This window comes from Capra hircus, chromosome 4, assembly GCF_001704415.2.
Source record: "Capra hircus breed San Clemente chromosome 4, ASM170441v1, whole genome shotgun sequence".
Lineage (NCBI taxonomy): Eukaryota > Metazoa > Chordata > Mammalia > Artiodactyla > Bovidae > Capra > Capra hircus.
Window position 1 is genome coordinate 48,144,798 of NC_030811.1, and position 6,010 is coordinate 48,150,807.

The window sequence follows — 6,010 nt, forward strand, 5'->3', positions numbered from 1 at the left end:
TCCACAGAGGACTACAGAGAAAATGGCCTTGGTACTGAGCTGAGTTGAGAGATGGGGAAAGAAGGGAAATTGTTTTTGTTTTTAATATTTATTAATTTATTTGGCTGTGCCAGGTCTTAGTTTCAGCCTGTGAACTCTTAGTTGCAGCATGTGTGATCTAGTTCCCTGAGCGGGGATCAAACCCCAGCTCTCTGCCTTGGGAGCACAGAGCCTTAGCCACTGGACCACCAGGGAAGTCCTAGAAAATGGGTTCTTAGGTATACAGCACGATGTTATGTGGGCCTTATAGGAATTTTCAGGCAAGGCTGTCTCCAGAAGTCAAGAATTCAGAACATAGCATCAACAGTGAAAAATTCTTTTGAAAAGAACTTCTTCTGAGTGTAATAGCCAGTGAAGTCTTCAGACATCACCGACTCAATGGACATGAGTTTGAAAAAACTCCAGGGGTTGGTGATGGACAGGGAGGCCTGGCGTGCTGCAGTCCGTGGGGTTGCAAGGAGTCGCACATGACTGAGGGACAGAACTGAACTGACCTGACCTGAAGTCTTCAGATTCATGTATGAATTTACGGAAGATAGGGGCTAGAAGATTATATTAAATGACATTTTTTGCTAAACAAAACAATCCAGAAAGATATTCTACAAGAAAATTGACTCTGTTTTTTTCCAACAAATAAATGGCTAAAAAAATCAGCATGGGAGAAAGGGAACTGTTTAAAATTACAAAAGACTTGTTATATATTGCATGCTGCCTTGCTTCAGTCATGTTTGACTCTTTGCGACCCTGTGGACTGTAGCCCACCAAGCTCCTCTGTCCATGGGATTCTCCAGGCAAGAATACTGGAGTGGGTTGCCGTGACTTAATCCAGGGAGTCTTCCCAACCCAGGGATTGAACCTGTGTCTCTTAGGTCTCCTGCATTGGCAAGTGGGTTCTTCACCACTAGCACCACCTGGGAAGCCCTGTTCTGCTGCTGCTAAGTCATTTCAGTTGTGTCCAACTCTGTGCGACCCCATAGACGGCAGCCCACCAGGCTCCCCCATCCCTGGGATTCTCCAGACAAGAACACTGAAGTGGGTTGCAATTTCCTTCTCCAATGCATGAAAGTGGAAAAGAAAGTGAAGTCGCTCAGTTGTGTCCACCCCTCAGCAACCGCATGGACTGCAGTTTTCCAGGCTCATCTGTCCATGGTAGTTTCCAGGCAAGAGTACTGGAGGGGGTGCCATTGCCTTCTCCAGGGAAGCCCTGTTAAGCATATATAAACTGAATGCAAAGTATCGACTTTACCTGGATTCTAATTAGAACAAAATCAAAGAAATTTGAATGAAAGTTGGATATTAGATGACATTAGGGAATTCTTGCTTAATTTATTAGGTATCATAGTGATATTATATATCTTTTAAAACTTATTTGTTAAAGATAGATGCCAAAGCATTTATGAATATGAAAAGATATGACACCTGGCATTTTGCTCTAAAACGCTTTAAAATATATCAGGAGGGACATAGGTAAAGTGTTTATTCACAAACTGATCCTTGTACACAGAGGGCAAGGAGAGACTAAAGAAAGAGGCAGACCACTCCAGACTGGTAGGTGGCAGGTTAATAAACAAGGGAAGTTACTTATAAGGGCTTGTCTTCGGTGACCAAAGGACAGGGAGATCTCCACATTAGCCTTATAGAATCTTATATTTTATATGCAGACCTTAAGTAGGTTCAGTCACATATACTATTCAGATAGTCTCAACAACTCTCTCAAGGCTGTAGCCTTGAGCAGGAATGGTGGGTGAAAGTGAAAGTGAAGTCTCAGTCGTGTCTGACTCTTTGCAACCCCATGGACTGTAGCCTACCAGGCTCCTCCGTCCATGGGATTTTCTAGGCAAGAGTACTGGAGTGGGGTGCCATTTCCTTCCCCAGGGGATCTTGCTGACCCAGGGATCGAACCCAGGTCTCCTGCATTGCAGGCAGACGCTTTACCCTCTGAGCCACCAGGGAAGCCTACATTCCAAGTTACAGGGTGTAACTAAACAGTACTCTATGGGGCTTTCCCAGGACAGGCCCTTCCCACATATCATCTGATTCAGCTCTTCTCTGAAGTATTGACACCTAGATAACACTGTCTAATGCATGTTCTGGGGCTTTCCAGATGGCCCTAGTGGTAAAGAACCAACCTGCCAATACAGGACACATAAGAGATGTGAGTTCGATCCCTGGGTCGGGAAGATCCCTTGCAGGAGGACATGGCAATCAAATCCAGTGTTCTTGCCTGAAGAATTCCATGGACAGAGAAGCCTGGTGGGCTACAGTCCATGGGATCGCAGCATTGGACACTACTGAAGTAACTTAGCCCACACACATCACACAAACACCTTCCTGTGTTGTTTTTTACAGATGTGGAAACTCCTCACCAAGTGGAGGATGGTAAGTACCTGATAATCATGAGCACATAGCTCCCAGACCTACCGGCACCTAAGGACTGACACCACCCTGTTCCTTACCATCAATCAGTGAACTGTGCACAAGTTGATCACACAAGCTTCAGACAACACCCCACACCCACCCGGCCTTAAAAAAATGCTTTGCTGAAACCCTTTGGGGACTTTGAATTTTGGGGGGACATGAGCCATCTGTCTCCTTGCATGGCCCTGCAACAAACCTTCTCTGTTCCAAACTCCAACATGTTGTTTTGCTTGGACTCACTGTGTGCCTGGTGCAGGAACTTATGCTGACAAGGGGAGAGGGTGAGTAGTCTCCAAGCCAGGAGAACAGGCATTATAAATAAAAATTCTCAGTCCCTTCTCAGACTTTCTAAATCACAAGCTCTGAGGATGGGGCCAACACTTTGTTTTAACAAGTCCTCTAGGTGATTTTAATGTATATTAAAATTAAATGATTGTCCTAGAGAAATTTTTTTAAAGGATATATATATAACTTCCTTTGTGGCTCAGTGATAAAAAATCCGCCTGTCAATGCAGGAGCCACAGGTTTGCTCCCTAGGTCAGGAAGATCCCCTGGAGAAGGAAATGACGACCCACTCCAGTACTTTTGTCTGGGAAATCCCATGACAGAGAAGCCTGGCAGGCTACAGTCCATGGGGTCGAAAAAGTCAGACACAGCTTCGAGACTGCTGCTGCTGCTGCTGCTAAATCACTTCAGTCGTGTCCAACTCTGTGCGATCCCATAGACGGCAGCCCACCAGGCTCCTCCGTCCCTGGGATTCTCCAGGCAAGAACACTGGAGTGGGTTGCCATTTCCTTCTCCAATGCATGAAAGTGAAAATTGAAAGTGAAGTCGCTCAGTTGTGTCCAACTCTTCGCAACCCCATGGACTGCAGCCTACCAGGCTCCTCCGTCCATGGGATTTTCCAGGCAAGAGTACTGGAGTGGGGTGCCATTGCCTTCTCCGAACTTCGAGACTAAACAACAACAATATATGTATTTATATATTTATATTTTATTTATAGGTTTATTGACACATAACTTACATAGGATAAAATTGTTTCAAGTGTCCCCTGGGGAAACATTTGCACCAGGAGAGATGTACCTTGGACATTCCCCATTCTTTCCTTTTCTGAGAGCTTTTTAATTGAGGGCTTCCCTGGTGGCTCAGACAGTAGAGTCTGCCTGCAGTGCGGGAGACTGAGGTTCCATTCGTTGGTTGGGAAGATCCCCTGGAGAACGAAAGGGCAATCTACTCCCACTATTCTATCATGCTAACTATTATATGGGATATTTTGGGACAGGGAGAAGTGACTTTCGTGTCCTTTAGCTATTGACTGCCAAACCTTTAAGAATGAATGATAGTGGGAATTCCCTGGCAGCCCATTGTTAGGGCTCTGTGCTTCCACTGCAGGGGATAAAGATTCTATACCTAGTCAGGGAGCTAAAACCCTGCATGACATGAGGCGTGTCCAAAAAACTCCAAAAAACAAAAAAAAGAAGAAGAAAGAGCGAATGGCAGAGAAGACTTCAAATCAGTTTCAGTAGCTGGCTGAGACTTTGGGGTTGCCTTCCTTAGGGATCTGATGAATACATTTAACGTAAAATGCCTGCATCTGGGAGAAAGGGGTACCTGGGTATTAAGCAATTCAAGGGGTGAGCTGGGCAGACTCTATAAACTGACTAACCAAACATACTTTTCTAGACTCTTCATGACCACCTCATCATAGACCCTGGGAAACATTAGTTCTGGATTTGCTTTCCCAGTCTCCTTTATACATGAGGGATAGCCATATGAATAGGTCTGATCAATACTACATAATTGAAAAATGTTTAGAGGGGCTTCTGGGAAAACTCTTTCTTACTTGATAAAAGGAATGTCAGATATTTGTTGCCTCCTTTCTTTCTTCTTTGAATTTGGATATAATTTCAGCAGTTCTTGTAGCTATGGGGAAAATGTCCTGAGCAAATGCCAGCAATCGCTTATCCCAATAATTCTTCAGAGTAACAAATACAAAAACTTTATGTTTAATTAAGCCTCTGTTAGATTATTCTGTTATTTTCAGAAAAAAAACTTATATTAACTTATACATCACTGCAAAATGCTGATATTTCCAATCTCATTTTATGAGAACTAAATATGTAAAATGTCTAATACTTGCCAAGGCAAGCTTCTCTCTCTCATGTCCTTCTGTCCATCTTATTTCCTGGATCAATTTAGATACCTTTGGGGATAAATTATAGTTCAATTATACTTAAAAAAATTAAAGCAGAGGTCAAAACCATATATAATATTCTAATTAGCAAAGGTGTCAGTTTTCTCTAAGGATAGGATAATATTTTGCATTTTGTTCTGTAGTTTTATTTGTCATTCCTAATATTTTTGTTGACTTCTTTGATCAGAGAGTTTACTGCTCCAGCAGCTTCCTGTAAGGGTTCACAATTGCACTAAGCCTATTTTAATTATTTCCCTCTAGATGCATTAAATTGTACTGCGCAGACACTCCCTTGCCACTTTTTCTGTAAGTTCATGTAGCCTAGCACTTTATGTTATTTATCTTTGCTAGTTTCAGTTCAGTTCAGTTCAGTCGCTCAGTCATGTCCGACTCTTTGCGACCCCATGAATCGCAGCACGCCAGGCCTCCCTGTCCATCACCAACTCCTGGAGTTCACTCAGACTCACATCCATTGAGTCGGTGATGCCATCCAGCCATCTCATCCTCTGTCGTCCCCTTCTCCTCCTGCCCCCAATCTCTCCCAGCATCAGAGTCTTTTCCAATGAGTCCACTCTTCGCATGAGGTGGCCAAAGTACTGGAGTTTCAGCTTCAACATCATTCCCTCCAAAGAAATCCCAGGGTTGATCTCCTTCAGAATGGACTGGTTGGATCTCCTTGCAGTCCAAGAGACTCTCAAGAGTCTTCTCCAACACCACAGTTCAAAAGCAAGCAGAGCTAGGAGTTCAAAACAAGATAAAAGGCAGCAGCAGCCCATAGGTGTGTTGAGCATTGCTCCTTCCCCTAAAATAGCCCCATTTCAGGATCACTCCTTGACCTGAGTGTTGAAAGCTTTTTAACTTTAAAATGTGTTTATAATATGCAAATATGGCTGGGAGAGACTTCAGAGTTTATTGGTTAAGATTGAGTTGGGAGCTAACACTGATAGAAGGGATATTAACAGAGTAGTGAGGGTGTCATTGTTGGGATTGAGACCCATTGTTGGGTCTCAATAAAATACTTTATTTTTGAAATAAAGTATTGGAGTTCAACAATTTTTTTTTTTTTAACTGTATTTTCCCTCTCTGACAATTTATAGAAGGTGCTCAACCTGATCTCTGGGCTTCCCTGGTAGCTCAGCTGATAAAGAATCCGCCTGCAACGCGGAAGACCTGGGCTCGATCCCTGGGTTGGAAAGATCCTCTGGAGAAGGGAAAGGTTACCCACACCAGTATTCTGGCCTGGAGAATTCCATGGGCTCGCAAAGAGTCGGACAAGACAGAGCGACTTTCACTTTCACTTTTACCCTGATCTCTAGGGAGCCTCAGAGTTTGATTCCTGAATAATAATGGATTTCCTAC